Source organism: Macaca thibetana, chromosome 4 (genome assembly GCF_024542745.1).
Source record: "Macaca thibetana thibetana isolate TM-01 chromosome 4, ASM2454274v1, whole genome shotgun sequence".
NCBI classification, from domain to species: domain Eukaryota; kingdom Metazoa; phylum Chordata; class Mammalia; order Primates; family Cercopithecidae; genus Macaca; species Macaca thibetana.
The window spans coordinates 159,302,200-159,317,327 of NC_065581.1; the positions used below are offsets into that span (position 1 = coordinate 159,302,200).

Below are 15,128 nucleotides of genomic sequence, written 5' to 3' on the forward strand. Positions count from 1 at the left end.
TCATAAAAAGTAAATGAGTTAGTATGTTAGAAAGTGATATTCCTTTGATAACAGATGGAAAGGTAGAATAGTAGAAGGGAAATGGGGATGGAGTGGAGGTTGAATATGGGGCAAGGAAGATGAATTCACTGAGAGCAAGATACAGTGACCCAGTGTTGGGGAAAGGGAAGTCCTAGAGGAGGAATTGCAAGGGAGAGAGGGATTCTGAGCAGCAGGTTGAGTGGGTGGGGACAGGAGTGTGGCCCCAGCCAGGAGTGGAAAACAGCCTGAAGCTTGAGTAGGAGCCCAAGGCTTAGCAAGATGGATGCGGATCATTCAAGGCATGCCCTGAAGACCTTTATCTTGGATATTCCTATGAAAGGTAGAATGATGAGAGCTGAGAGAGATGGTAATAACCCTTTCCTAGGCTTTATTATTAATATTTCCCCCACCTCACAATCCTGTTAGTCTTGTTCAAAACAAGGCTAGGCTGAGTTCCAATTCTAACAAGAAAAATACTGAACTGTCAGAAAGAGATTTTCTGAAATGCAAGTACATATTTTACATTTTGGTCTCCTTTTTTATAGGAACGTTAGCTACCAAGACAAGCACTGTGTTACTAAAAGTGAGCTACTCCGTATTCCGAGACTCTCTCCAGATGTGCCCTCTGTGGAACTTCCCTAACAAGGGGCTCTTGTACATTTATCATCTTTCTGGCTTTGGCAAGACCTCCCTTTTGTTCCCACCTTGAGGGCTTCTTGTTCTTAACAGCTCAATGAAATTCACGTACACACTTATGTATACAAATGCACACACACACACCCCCCCCCAACATCTGCAGGTTTAAGGGCTTTTTTTTTTTTTTGTCCATGATGTTCACAAAGTTTAAAACAAAACCCAATAAAGCATAAGATAACCACTATCTCCTTAGGTCAAATTTGAATTCACTTAAAACAACAATAACAAAAAAATACTTGCAATGAACAACTTGGTTAAAAAAAGGTAACTATTATTCATTACTCAGATCTTCAAGATTCACAGCAACAGAAAAACAATTAAGAAAAAAGAAATGCAAAAGAATTCTATGCGTTCAAAAGAAAACTCTTTGGTGCTGATTTATTTAAATAAAAAATTCTTTCCCAAGTATTTACATAAGGCACAATAAAATTTGATTTGAAGTCTATCAATTCATAATTTGTAACAATTCAAGCAGAAGGCCAGGATGAAATGCACAGCTGCCTCACAGGAAAAAAATCATTAATAATCAGGTGAAACAATGTAACCAGAACTACCATTGGGGAACACAAGCAAACCCACACCAGAAAGAGTCACCAGAATGGTAATCATGACCTTGTGTTAATTACCGGGGGAAAAAAAACACGCACATCAAACAGGAAAGGCTGGCTTTCAAGGAAACAAAAGTGTAAACCAAATCAAAGAAGTTGCGTTGCCCATAAATCAGCTTGAAACCTGGTGATAAGTGGGCAGATATCACTTTGGTGCCAGAATGAGGCATTCCTCATCAAAGTGGAGCTTTGATGAATGACATGAGTTCCCCCACTCCAGCACCCTCTGGAGAAGAGCTGAGCAGAAAGCCACAATCAGGAATCCCAAAGGCTTGCCCAGAGGTGATGGCTGCTTTCTTCTCTACTGGCTTGAATTAATCCATGGGCACCTATCAATTTCACCAACAGCTGTGACACTGTACGTACCATGGGGCTGGATAAAAGGGCTTCATTACCACTCCTCTATGAGGAAAGCCTTGCCAAGCCACTAGAAAATTTTTTGCAAATTTAGCTGTAAAATAGGTTGATGGTTCTAACAAAGACAGAAAGAGAAGGGAACTTTTCTGTTCCCTTTGTTGCTGAATTTGATACTCTGCTCCACAGCCTTGGGCATAATGAGGAGTTGGGACCAGTAGAACAGGGAGACTCTGAAAGCACAGACCAGGAGAGACCCAAACTGAACATGTTCATAGCATGTTCATAGTAAGACTCCATGTCAGACCCTAATGGGCTCCTTGAGGGTCAGAGAGGCAAAGCCTTGGATTTTCCCATAGAGATATAAGCCCCAAAAGAGCAGGGAATGGGTCCTCATTTGTCTGTCCAGCTTTCGGAACAGTATGCACCTTAAGCAGGTGTTCAGCCAATGTTTATTGAATAAATGAAGTCAATCAAGGCATAAATAGATGATTGGTCAGAGACCAGGCAGGATGTGATGAAGAACAGAAATATCAGGAGGTGAAACAGGGCACGTGGTATGTTCACACCCCAGCAACACAGATAGCCAAGACCCCTGTGTTTTGTTTTGTTTTGACTAAAACAGTTGCAACAGAGTTTACTCTTGGGTTTTTAATGAAGAGTATGGTTTAGACACTTAAGAATGTCTTTGTTTTAAAAAAAAATTTTTTTAAGTGCACTGTAAAAGCGTCTAACCTCATAACAATTCTCCCTTTTTGGAGACCCAGGATTCAGTGTGGGTTCTGCCCAGAGCTCAGAGATCCAGTTAAAAGATAGGAAGTCCCTATCTAAATAAAACTGGTCTCCTTATACAATCCTATGATAGATTTCTATAATTTTATGTTTGATTTGGCATCCATCTTTAATTTCCCTCTAGTACCACCAGACTTTTTCTCTCTGTACTTTATAATGTAAATTTTGCTATTTGATTTTCAGCTTAGTTGTTTCCTTTAACATGCAAATTTAAGGCTATTTAGGTGACCACTGCCTAGGATTGTGAAACAGGTTATCAAGAATCTGAAAGTCTAAGACAGGAAAAAACGAAAATGGTTTTTATGAATCTATAAGATGTACTCCTATTGGCGTGCCTAATATGTCTATGTATTTATGTGTTGTGTATACAATGTTTCACTACTGAAAATATATAAAGAGCTCCAATTAATTAGTTTAAGAAAATTAAAGAACTTGAATCAAATACTTTATCAGGAAAAAGGAAGAGACTAGTCAAATGCTTTTTCAAGTTTATATAACTTAAGTAATATTTAATAAATAAGCTAGCTTTAAAATTATTGGTAAAGTAGTATTAGAAATGCCTTAAAAATTGCCAGCACATATTTTTGTTTACATTTATTAATCAAACAATTTCATACTTATCCCTGCCAAATACTATAAGGTGTCAAAAATTTGGCATAGGGGTTACAAAACTATAAACCCAGCCCAAATCAGAATGATCTTTCCTTGTGTAATCTTTAATAAATAAAACATTAATATTGGTTAAACAGAAATAGCTACATCTTAAATTTAGTAAGATTACCATAACTTATAATATTGTGGCTTTAGGCAGTCTAGGCCACAGGCAGTAAAATTTATTATCATCTTTGTTTCAAAACTAAACTATAAACTAGTTCCTCCAAAACTTAATTTGGCCTATGCCCAGGAATGAGCAAGGACAGCTTGGAGGTAAAAAGCAAGATGCAGTCAGTTAGGTCAAATCTTTTTCACTGTCTCAGTTATAATTTTGCAACAGTGGTTCCATAACTTTAAATGATGACTATCACAGTTTCCATAAATAATCTAGGTAAAGAAAATAAAATATTTAGGTAAATGTAACAGGATAAATACTTGTAGACAAACTCATCATAATTTAGAATCTAAAGTTATACTAAATTAAATAATAGGTATTTCATTATTTGGGTATTTACCAATAAAAATGTATTTGTAGGAAAACATTATCTCTAAAAACAGTGTGTCCTTTTAAAAAAGATGAACAATTTGTGTCTAATTCAAAGCTTATTTAAATGTCATGTATAAAACAAGGTAAAAGGAACAAGGAAATAAAATAGATATAAAGAAAGTTATAAAAATAAAGAGGTTTCTTTGGCAAGAAAGCTTAAAAAGAAATAATTTCATATGAGAAAAAAATATTGTATGGTAAATTTAGAGCTAGAGTAAAATGACTGGTTATTTAAGAAAGAGGGATGTTCAGGACAAACTAGAAAGTCCAAGCATGTCATGAACAGTCTGTGTGAGTCACAAAGAGAGGATTTATTAAAAAAAAAAAACTTTTATATGATCAAGTTGTCATATTAAGTTTGGTTTACTTAGGAAAAAACTGAAATTAATTTTTTTCAATTAAAGTTATTATATCTGTGTATCTCTCTATATGTATTTTTAAAGTACTTGTGACACTGAGTTATGGAGCTTTGAGTCCTGGGTCTAAAAAGGACACCAAATCCTACTAAATTTTAAACACTGACAGCAATTAAAGCCCCATCTTCAGGTCCCATAGAAGATGCCAATCAAAATAAACTACATTCCTGAGACACAGGGCCAGAAATTAAAGCCATTTCAACTCAAGGCCCAGAGACTATCGTGGAAGAGATTGTAAAGGCCGATTTTGAAAGATAAAATAAGTTCAGTTTCTCCATAAACTAATCATTAATGTTGCAGGGCACACTGATGCAAGACTAGAATATAGGCCCCTGTGTCAAATTAACAAAGTTTCCTTGAAGCATTAACTGACTCCTCAATAAACATTATAAAGGTTATAAAAGGCTTATGGAAGCTGTATCTTATGGTCAAGATTAAAATTTTATAGATTGCTTAAAAAATTTTGAAAACAAATTTAATTGACTTTGTGCTATTTTTATTAGGGCTTATTGTTTGGAACATTAAGTCTCCTCTCTTAAAGAATGAAGATGTTTGCCTTCTTTGAAATCCTTGAGTTATCACTTTGGTTAAATGAATGACCCTATTTTATGATATCAAAAGTATTAAACTTTTGATATTTGACAAACTTTCCAAAATCAAATTATAAATTATGTCTTTTTCTTACCTAATTAATCCTTTAAGACATTAGATTCCCTAGAGTCCAAAAGTGACATAATTTGGCTTATTTGGTATAAAAATTATACAGGAAACATTGTCAAATATGAAATGCTGTTTGGTTTTCTTTAGGTTGTATTTGTATAAATGTTATTGGTATGTGTTCCAAAATTAGGGTAAACTCCTGTAATTCTAATATAACTTAATGTACATTATCAGTAATAATTATAATTTTTATGTTAAATTGTGGTGTGCCACAAGGTAACAAATTTCCTTGTCAATTGTGTCTTTCCCTATGGCTACCTAAAACCTTTTGTCATCCATGGACAATTGTCTTGTTTTGGTCCTCCTTAGAAGGTGGTTTTATAATCAGCTATAGAACTCTAACAGGTGTTCTTAAATGCAGGTTTCTGATAACCAACTTATAACAATACAGTTATTTGCATAAGTGTAGTAAGAATCAATTTTCACTTGCAGCAGGCCACAGTCAGAGAAACTGTTTATTTTACCAAGACTTTGACTGGAATGGTGTGCTTTCCTTTAAGGAATCAAACTTGACTTATGAAGCCAATAAAAACCCCTTGGAAAAAAAGTGGCCTCATACCTTTGTCTACACAGGCCCTGCACAGGGTTCCTGACCTGTGGTAGGTAAACAATGTCACTTTCTGATAGATCCAGGAGCCTCAAGTTTATCTTGGAACCTCAAGAGGAGAGGATCACCCAACTCATAGGTATTTGATGGCACAAATCCATGGCTGGGCTCGGCTTTAAAAAAGTCTTATCTGAGATTCGTCCTATGGAACACAGTTCCATCAAAGCCAATTTAAAAGCCTATGTAAAAATAATTATTCTTGCTGCACCGTATACAAATCATTAGGCCAACTATAATAAAGCAAACCAGTCCTACCATGATTTCTCTTTAGTAAAAATGGGAAACTGAAGAGAGAATAATTATGTTTCAAAACTGTAGTACACCTGTTGTTAGATTCTAGTCTTATCTAATGTTTTTCAATTTTTATTATTTTCTACAGTTTGGACTGAATTCTAAGTTTTCTGGGCTACAAGTCTTAAAAATAATGTTTTCAATTTTTTGTTCCTTCCTTTTTTTCCCAATTTTTCTGAATTTGGAATCACTGAAAACTAAGCTGTGCTTTTGTAAAGCCCTGTGAACTGAAGCCAGATAACTTAAACTTCAGAAGAAAATAACAGCAACCTATTTACACACATAAGCCACTTTCATACCTGCCTACAGATGTATGGGCTTCAGAGTAATGTGGCCTATATTGATTTTTCCAGGATTGTTCTTTTGCTTGTTGTTGTTTTTCTTCCTTCCTCTATTTTCTCTTCATAGAACAACTTTATAAAAATGAGCTTTCCTAATAACTCAGAAACTATCTGTCTAGGAATAAGTCATCCTAGTCATGAGAGATCAGACAAAACCTGGGATCAAAGACTCATCTTCTTCTAAAATGCTTTCTCCAAAAAAATTTTAAAAATTTTGGGGAACGTGAAAGGAAAATATTTTAGGCCCCCAAAAACACTTAAAAAGAAAATTCAAGCTGGGAACTGCTTAGGGCAAACCTGCCACCCATTCTATTCGAAGTCATCCCTCTGCCCACTGAGATAAATGCCTGTCTGACTGACTCCTTTGGAGAGGCTAATTAGAAACTCAAAAGAATGCAACCATTTATCTCTCACCTACCTGTGACCTGGAAGCCCTCTCCTTCCTTTGAGTTGTCCTGCCTTTCCAGACCAAACCAATGTTCATGTTACATACGTTGATTGATGTCTCGTGTCTCCCTAAAATGTATAAAACCAAGCTGTGCTTTGACCACCTAGGCACATGTTGTCAGGACCTCCTGAGGCTGTGTCACAGGCACGCATCCTCAACCTTGGCAAAATAAGCTTTCTAAATTTACTGAGGCCTGTCTCAAATTTTGGGGGTTTCAGAAGCCTATTGCTCCTAGGCTGCTCACCTGTATAGCATGTGACTGTACTGAATACTGTAGGGCACTATAACACAATGGTAAGTATTTGTGTATCTAAAATAAACATAGGGCTGGGCGCGGTGGCTCATGCCTGTAATCCCAGCCCTTTGGGAGGCCAAGGCAGGCGGATCACTTGAGGTCAGGAGTTCGAGACCAGCCTGGCCAACACGGTGAAACTCTGTCTCTACTAAAAGATACAAAAAAATTAGCTGGGCATGGTGGCACACACCTGTAGTCCCAGCTACTAGGGAGGCTGAGGCAGGAGAATCCCTTGAACCCAGGGGGCGAAGGTTGCAGTAAGCCGAGATTGGGCCACTGCACTCCAGCCTGGGCGACAGAGGAAGACTCCATCTCTAAATAAATAAACAAACAAACATAGAAAAGGTACAGCAAAAATGCCGTATTACAATCTTAGCAGACACCGTTGTAAATGTGGTCTACTGCCTGAAAAGTCATTATGGGGCACGTGACTGTATTTCAAAACTATCTATGTTGACCTCCAGACCTGTTCTGCTGGCCTTTCTTAGATAAGACTGAGACAAAGGCAACAGGCCCATCTGCAGTTTCAAAAAATCAGACCAGATCCAGCTTCGTACTAAGTTTTTTCTTTGGTAAGACTACCAGCTACGTTTTTTAAGTGACATTTTAAATACTTATTTAAAGACCCCATAGAGACTGTTTAGATGCTTCACATTTCTATAGGCTTGAGTACAATTTTAATACTACTACAAGAGTCTTCACAATTTGGCAAGCTACATTAATGACCCCATTTAACTTATGATCCTACTCTTCCATAACTCATACACAGCATGTGTTGTAATCTGCTGCCTAGTTAGCAAATGTCTCTGTAGAATTAGGCTTCCACATATCTGTGGGCTGAAAATGTTTACACATCCCAGCGGACATATTTGTGCTGAATGTTAAGGTTTTTGAAGCCATGGCTCATTCCTTCTCTGCCATTTCCCATACTCTTGGATTTGCAAAACATACGCAGGTACCCAGCAAACATAGACTGCAGTGACTCACCCTGATCTCGTGTTCAGTGATCAGGTTCAGATACCTTGGTCCTTCAGCATGAGTGTGGTTCTCAGGTCTGTCTCTCTGGCACATGTTACAGGCAAAACTCATATTCTAAATTCATAACAAGAAATTTTTGAACCTAAAACATTCTAGTACTTACATTCCAAAGCCTAGCACGTGCCTGAAACACTGAGATCCGTGCAATAGCTAAGGGGTATGCCCCCTTGGACCACACAGTAGAATAACCTCCCCTACATAAAAAAAAGAAAAAAAAAAAAAAACAGAAAACACAAAAACACAAGATCCAAGTCTCCTGTTGATAGCTCAAACTCTAAAAGTCCCACCAGCCACCAATCCATTATAATTTCTGCTTTTTAGGTAGATACACACATTCTTTTATTCTGAATACAGCATTACCTTTCAAACTATACATCAAATTGAGTAGACAGTCAAGTTCATCTACGTCTACAAGCAAAACTTTTTGCATGCACCCTGCCATGAAGAGCTATCAACCCTCCTCTGCCCCCAGACCTGGAAAGCTGTCCAGGCTCACAGATACTTGCCTCTCTCAACTGCTCCATGTCCAGTTGACTAGGATTAAAGAAAACAAACACAAAATACCATTCAGCTAAAGCCAGATTTGCGAGGCTGCCAAGAGCACGCTTCCCTCCTGCCTTGACAAGGCTTCTTCATAGTCTGACAAAGGAGACTAACACTCTTAGACACAAATACAAGTTGGAGATGTCTCTGTTTCAAAAAGGGTTCTGAACCCACATTGGGCTGGGTGGGAATAACTCAATGGATGACTGAAGCAAAGGGTCAGTGCTTTCAGGGCTCTCAGAGTAAAGCCATGAAACAGAAGAGGCAACAGCAGCCCCAGTCTCTTCTGTCCTCAAGCAAATGTCTGCAACAAGTGTGTCTCTTGTCCAGGATGGCAGACAACCTCTGCAACTGCCTTCTTCAATCTTCAGGCTCACTCTCCTTAGGACAGTGAAACGCTTCCGGGCAATCGTTCTTTCCTTCTTGTTTCCCAACTTCCTCCCTGTGCTCCACTGTGAAAGCCAAAATGCTGGGGCAGCATCAGCCCCGATACTCCGGGTCCCACCCCAGCACTCTCTTAATTCAGATGATTTTCCCCAGTGTGTTAGTCCGTTTTCACACTGCTGATAAAGACATACTCAGAACTGGAAACAAAGAAAAGTTCAAAAGGTTTAACTGGACTTACAGTTCCACGTGGCTGGGGAGTTCTCAGAATCATCGCGGGACGTGAAAGGCTCTTCTTAGGTAGCGACGGCAAGAGAAAATGAGGAAGAAATAAAAGCGGAAACCCCTGGTAAACCCATCAGATCTCGTGAGACTTACTATCGCGAGAATAGCACGAGAAAGACTGGCCCCCATGATTCAATGACCTCTTCTTAGGTCCTTCCCGCAACACATGGGAATTATGGGAGATACGATTCAAGTTGAGATTTCGGTGGGGACACAGCCAAACCATATCACCCAGTGATGCCAGCTTCTGCCTTAATTTGACTTTCCCCTCACACGTGGCTTTGATTCACCTTTGCCCACCTGCTGATGCGGTTCTCATGTTGCACGTGTTCTTCACCTTCAGGCTTTCCTGTCCTTGTCACAATTTCCTTTTAGGTGTTTTATCATTAGGGCCTGACTCAGCATTTCAGCAATGAAAGATGAGCGGACAGTGGAGAAGGCAAGCCAGGGGAGGGGCGGAGTGAGCACAGGCATGGGGACGCGAAAGGACAGGGGAACACCGGAGAACTCGGTCATCCGCTTGGGAGCCAGGGAGGGGCTGAGCTGGAAAACCTAGCCTCGGGTCAGAACTGGGCTCCCGTCAATGCCTGGTACGTGGTAACAGAAGGTGCTCAATAGATGTCTACCAAGTTGAATCAAAGGGCATCTCACTGTTTGAGCATGCTTTAAAAAGCCTTATGGTGTGTCAGATGGAGGACGCATTGGGAGAGGCTGTGGTGGAGACCTGTGTTAACAGACTGTCACAATGTTACAGGCGATATCCAAGTCCAAAAGAGATGCTTCTCCCTGTGTGTCTCTGGGGGAGTCCATCAGGTGCATGGTAATCCAGTAGGAAGGCATTGGCATTATGCCTACGTTTTCTCTCGCTAATCGTGTTCAGCTCTAGTTGGAGACATAGGTATATATAATCTGTTCCTTTCCATTTAAAGAAGTTGGCTACTGATGTAGAAATTGTACATGAACAATCTCAATTTATGAACACCATAATTACCCTGGTGAAAGGACTGGCTGGGAGGGGCATGGCATATTCAGAAATCCTCAAAGCCCTGGAATTGGATCAGGGAGTCCAGCCAGAAACCTCCTCCCCTAACCCCGCCTACCCAGGCCACTGCCCTGGGACAGGCGTCACAGGCAGCACAGCTGGTGCCTCTTCTCCTGTGGGGCCCTGCGCATACCAGCTCTGGGTTTGTTCTTGTTTGGATGACACTCAGAGCTCACTGTCACTAGACTGTGATTGGGTTGAAGGACAGGGTCTCTTCCTCATCTCCCAACTCACCTCGTAGCATAGAGCATGTAATATGTGATGCCTGCAAAGACCAACTGAACATGCACGCATTCACCTGGAATGCCGTGTGATGGCTGGTGTCTGTGTCTGATGAGTTGGTGCCTTGTTCTTCTGGCAAGAGAATCACATGCCCTGGGGTGGGCATGCAACCTGCACAAGATGACTGTAGATCTCTACCTCCGTTCACAGTGACGGTGCCAATGGTGCTGTGCTGGAAAATGTTTAACAACCAGCTCTTGTGTGGCAGGGGAGGAAGCAGGTGGGAGGAAGAAAAGCCCTGATTTACAGTTCTGCTGATTTCTATGGTGCAAATATTCCCACAAAGGTCAATGTCAAGCCATCTATATGAAATCAATGAAGAAGTTGGGAAGAGATTACCAAGTTACCAGAAATCCCTTTTAAAACACGCACAACTCCATCTGCCGGCATGATGGTCTGACTAAGTGGGGAAATCACAGCAAGAATACCTTCACTTTACGTTTGTCTAGCACTTTACAATTTATTTCCCTCATCTTACAATAAAAAAAACCAAGTCCAGGTAAGTTGACTGAGTCACCAAGGTGGTTAGGCCACTGTTCAGAAGCCAAGACTCCAGGCTCCAAGTGTGTGTTACCATAACACCGGGGCAGGATCCTCTGCTCCACGGCCCTAGCACAGTATGTCCACATCAAATATACCCAAAAACAGCCACATGAAAGCTACAAAGGCAGCCATAAGGATGCTAGAAAATAACTGCTCTCCTCAACACTTTCCGTATCATGAACAGTATGATAAAACACTGTATCTACCAAAGAGTTTCTAGGATTTTTCCTTCAAAATAGACCGTGGAATTGGAGAATACTTTTAATGTAATATTTCCCCTCCTTTCAGGAGAACCAGAATAGGACCAGAGAAGGGAGGTCTCAAAATGCTTGACAATGCCTTAGATCCCATCTGGGCCCAAGATAAACTGAAATAGAGAAAAATATAAAAATACTTTTTGCCATTAGGATTCCCTTGCTTTAGAGCTTGTTTTCATAAAACCTATTTCCCCCTTACTTTAAGGATGCTATTTAAATTTTTTTTTTTCTTTTTTTTTTGAGATGTAGTCTCTCTCTGCCGCCCAGGCTGGAGTGCGATGGCCGGATCTCAGCTCACTGCAAGCTCCGCCTCCTGGGTTTACGCCATTCTCCTGCCTCAGCCCCCCGAGTAGCTGGGACTACAGGTGCCCGCCACCTCGCCCGGCTAGTTTTTTGTATTTTTTAGTAGAGACGGGGTTTCACTGGGTTAGCCAGGATGGTCTTGATCTCCTGACCTCATGATTCGCCCGTCTCGGCCTCCCAAAGTGCTGAGATTACAGGCTTGAGCCACCGCGCCCGGCCGTGCTATTTAAATTCTATCTCCAGTATGGTGAAACCAAAACCCATAGGCTAAGGCAGTAGTCTTCCAATGTTTTTGATTCCTTAAAAAAAAAAAAAATTAAATATGCACCATTAGCATATACAACTCTTATACATGTAAAATTTGTATTTTATATAATTTTTAAAATATATAAAATGTCCTATCTGGACATCTATGATATGATACAATATGATGGTGTGATATGAGATGAGATAAAAGGAACATAAATAGAAGCTCTCAGGTTTGTTTTTTCTATACCCCAATGGCTTGCCGTGTTAACCTCCTGGAAATACCGACTGTGCCGTGAAGACCACACACGATCGCCTTATAAAGTTACAAGACACCGAAGTCAAACTTATAACCTAATTTGAAAGCCGTAACTTAAGTCACAAGTGAAATTTAATGCTTCTAAAAACAAATGGGCACCTTGTCTGAGAATTAATTTATTTATAAACCATATGAATAGCTAAGACAACTTGACTTAAGCCAAGCATCCACTCATACAATTCAGTATCACATGTGTATTCCTAAACTTGCTGTTTCTTTAGGGCCACCTGTTTGAAATTTAAAGTGACTAAATTCCCTATTTAAAATATAAGGTCATTTCTTGTACCAGGGACACAGATTCACAGTAAAAAAGATAGAGACAGAGACAGAGACAGAGACAGAGAGAGAGAGAGAGAGAGAGAGAGAGAGAGAGAGAGAGAGGCAGATAGATACATTTAAAAAAGAAATGGATTGTTACTCAAAATATGTGAGGCATGCTATCACCATTACATTATTCCTGTTAAACACTTAGAACTCCAGTGTCCTTACTTATCACTCTGCATTGAATCAGCTTCATGAGACTGTTTCATTTGGATATTTAATATGCTTCCAATCACCAGGTATGCCAGCCACACAGCCTTCACTATTACCAGATGACCTGAGCTAATAACACACTAATGTCATCATTAGACCTCACTCCCAATACCTCCTCCTTTCTCCTAAATAAAAGAAAATGTGTTGGCATGAAGGGTTAATTTTGCAATAAGCATCATATGGAAATGTTTAGCCAAGTAAAAGCCCAATTCTAAATAAAATCATTTGACTAGGAATTGGGCCAGAGTGTAACAGTGACTATGAGGAGAAAACATTACGTCTAAACTGAGCTGGAGAGGCAGACAGACAGCTTCCTTGATCCTTCAGATTAAAAACCCTAGAAGCGCATGGTACAACAGAATGGATGACCTTGGCGAGATGACTTCATTTTACAGTTCCTCATGCAGAGCAAGTGGAGGTACCAAAGATTTGTTGTCTTTTTTGGCCAGAGAGGCTGCCAGTAAGACAGAACCGAATATTGCAAAATCGGTAGGCAATGCCCCCACGTGATTTGTGACGGGTGCCCCTCTCCTATCACCCTTCTGCCTTTCTCTACGTTTGAAAGACAGAGTTTCATCCTATCTTTCCTACGCAGACTTTCCCAGTGGTTGTGCAAAGCCATTCTGAAGACTCAGATGGCGTATTTATATTTCTTATTTTATTTTTATTTTTGAGACAGAGTCTTGCTCCGTCACCCAGGCTGGAGTGCAGTGATGCGATCTCAGCTCACTGCAATCTCTGCCTCCCGGGTTCAAGCGATTCTCCTGCCTCAGTCTCCCGAGTAGCTGGGACTACAGGCGCCCGCCACCACGCCCAGCTAATTTTTTTTTAAATTTTTAGTAGAGATGGGGTTTACCATGTTGGTCAGGCTGGTCTCAAACTCTAGACCTCAGGTGATCTACCAGCCTTGGCCTCCCAAAGTGCTGGATTACACGCATGAGCCACCGCACCTGGCCCCGAACAGCGTATTTAAAGAGATGACACAAACGCCAGATGAACATGCTGAGCAAGGAACACATGGGAAGGAAACGTGTGAGGCTTTCCCTCCGGTCAGCAGAAAATCCACCCCTTGGGGCTGGGTTTCCAGCATGGCAACCACTGGCTGGACCTGAGGGGGGCAGCTGCCCCCAGGTAAGGTTCCTACACAGTTTATATACAGTTTGTCACTTTCCTCCATGTCCAATGTCACCAGCCCCACTTTACTCCTTTGAGTTCCTGGATTTAAGAGGTGGGAAAAAGGATTTCTTGGCCTGGTCCATGGATAAAAGCAAGGTATTTCATTGCATAATCTCTGATTTCCTATCTTTTCAATAAAATAAAGGTAGGGGTGAGAGACATAGAAAGGAGGAAAAGGGAGAGGAGAGAGAAATAGAGACCATATTAATGTGTCATTTACCAGGAAATTGGACTTCACCGCCACAGTAGAAGAAAAGACTTAGAACACATACTGGATTCATTTCCTGGGGCTGCCAAAGGACCACAGACTGGGGAATTTAAGTAACAGAAATTGATTGTCTGAGGTTTGGATTCCAGGAACCTCAGATCGGGGTGTTAGCAGGGTTGGTTCCTTCCGAGCATGTGAGGGAGGATCTGTGTCACGGCTCTCTCCCAGCTGCTGGGAGCCAGGTGTTCCTTGGCTTACAGGGGACATTGTCCTCGTATCTTCACATCGTCTTCCTCTCTGCATGTCTTTGTCTGTGTCCACATTTCTCCTTTTTATAAAGACACAGGCTTGTGGGATTAGGGCCTACCTTAATGGCCTCATCTTAACTTGATCACCTATGAAGACTGTTTCCAAACAAGTTCACATTCACAAGCACTGGGCTTTGAACATCTTGGAGGGATATGATTCAGCCGTGACACCAAGCATCCAGCTCTTTCCTCTCAGTTCCTTTCCATGAATGACTACAGTATTTGGAATGAGGGTTGACCATGCTCTGCTCAGGTCCTGTAAGGCACAGCCTGAAACACCTTCCTCATCATCCCTGGTCCTGGGTCCTCTGCCACACGCGGCCTGGAAGAGGCAGCCAATCCATCCATCAATCAATAAAAGGTGCTGATGAATTTCACCACACTTGATTTCACAGTGGGCTCACTTTATATTTTCCTTTTCTACTCATTCCAGAAGCTGTTCCTTATTTTGTCCTTTTTTGGTGTTTGGGTTTCATTTTGTATTTTTTCCGGTTTATAAAATACAAGATCATTGTGTAAAACATAAGACATCCAGATAATAAGACAATTTTCTAAAATCATCTCTACTTCCTAAAAACAGCACTCTGACAAGTTTACTTCCAGTCTATATTTATAAAATTGGCATTCGAATGTACCAACAGTTTTGTATTACGCTATTTTTACTTAATAATATTTAGTAAATGTTATTACTAAGTAGTATGTACTTAGTAATAAAAAAGTAAGTAAATGTTATTACTTAATAATATTTAGTAAATGGTTCAAGGGAATAATGACCCAGCTGGGCATCTTTCTATAAAAGATTATGCATGGACAGATTTTTTTTTTTCAAATTCAAATTAATAGTTTCTCAAGGCACATTCTGAACAACTG

The 15,128-nt window shown here is 40.3% G+C and overlaps 1 protein-coding gene across 2 annotated transcripts in view; it reads right to left on the reverse strand.

The window, feature by feature from the left end:
- AGPAT4 (1-acylglycerol-3-phosphate O-acyltransferase 4) overlaps nt 1–15,128 on the reverse strand; it is a 139,107-nt gene that overhangs the window by 70,628 nt on the left and 53,351 nt on the right. Inside the window, exon 1 of one of the 2 annotated variants that reach the window (XM_050786836.1) lies at nt 8,997–11,832. The exons of the other annotated variant lie outside the window; for it this stretch is intronic. The gene's annotated coding sequence lies outside the window, so the exon portion shown is untranslated. Of the gene's footprint in view, nt 1–8,996; nt 11,833–15,128 lie in introns of those variants that run through there. 2 annotated transcript variants of the gene reach the window in all.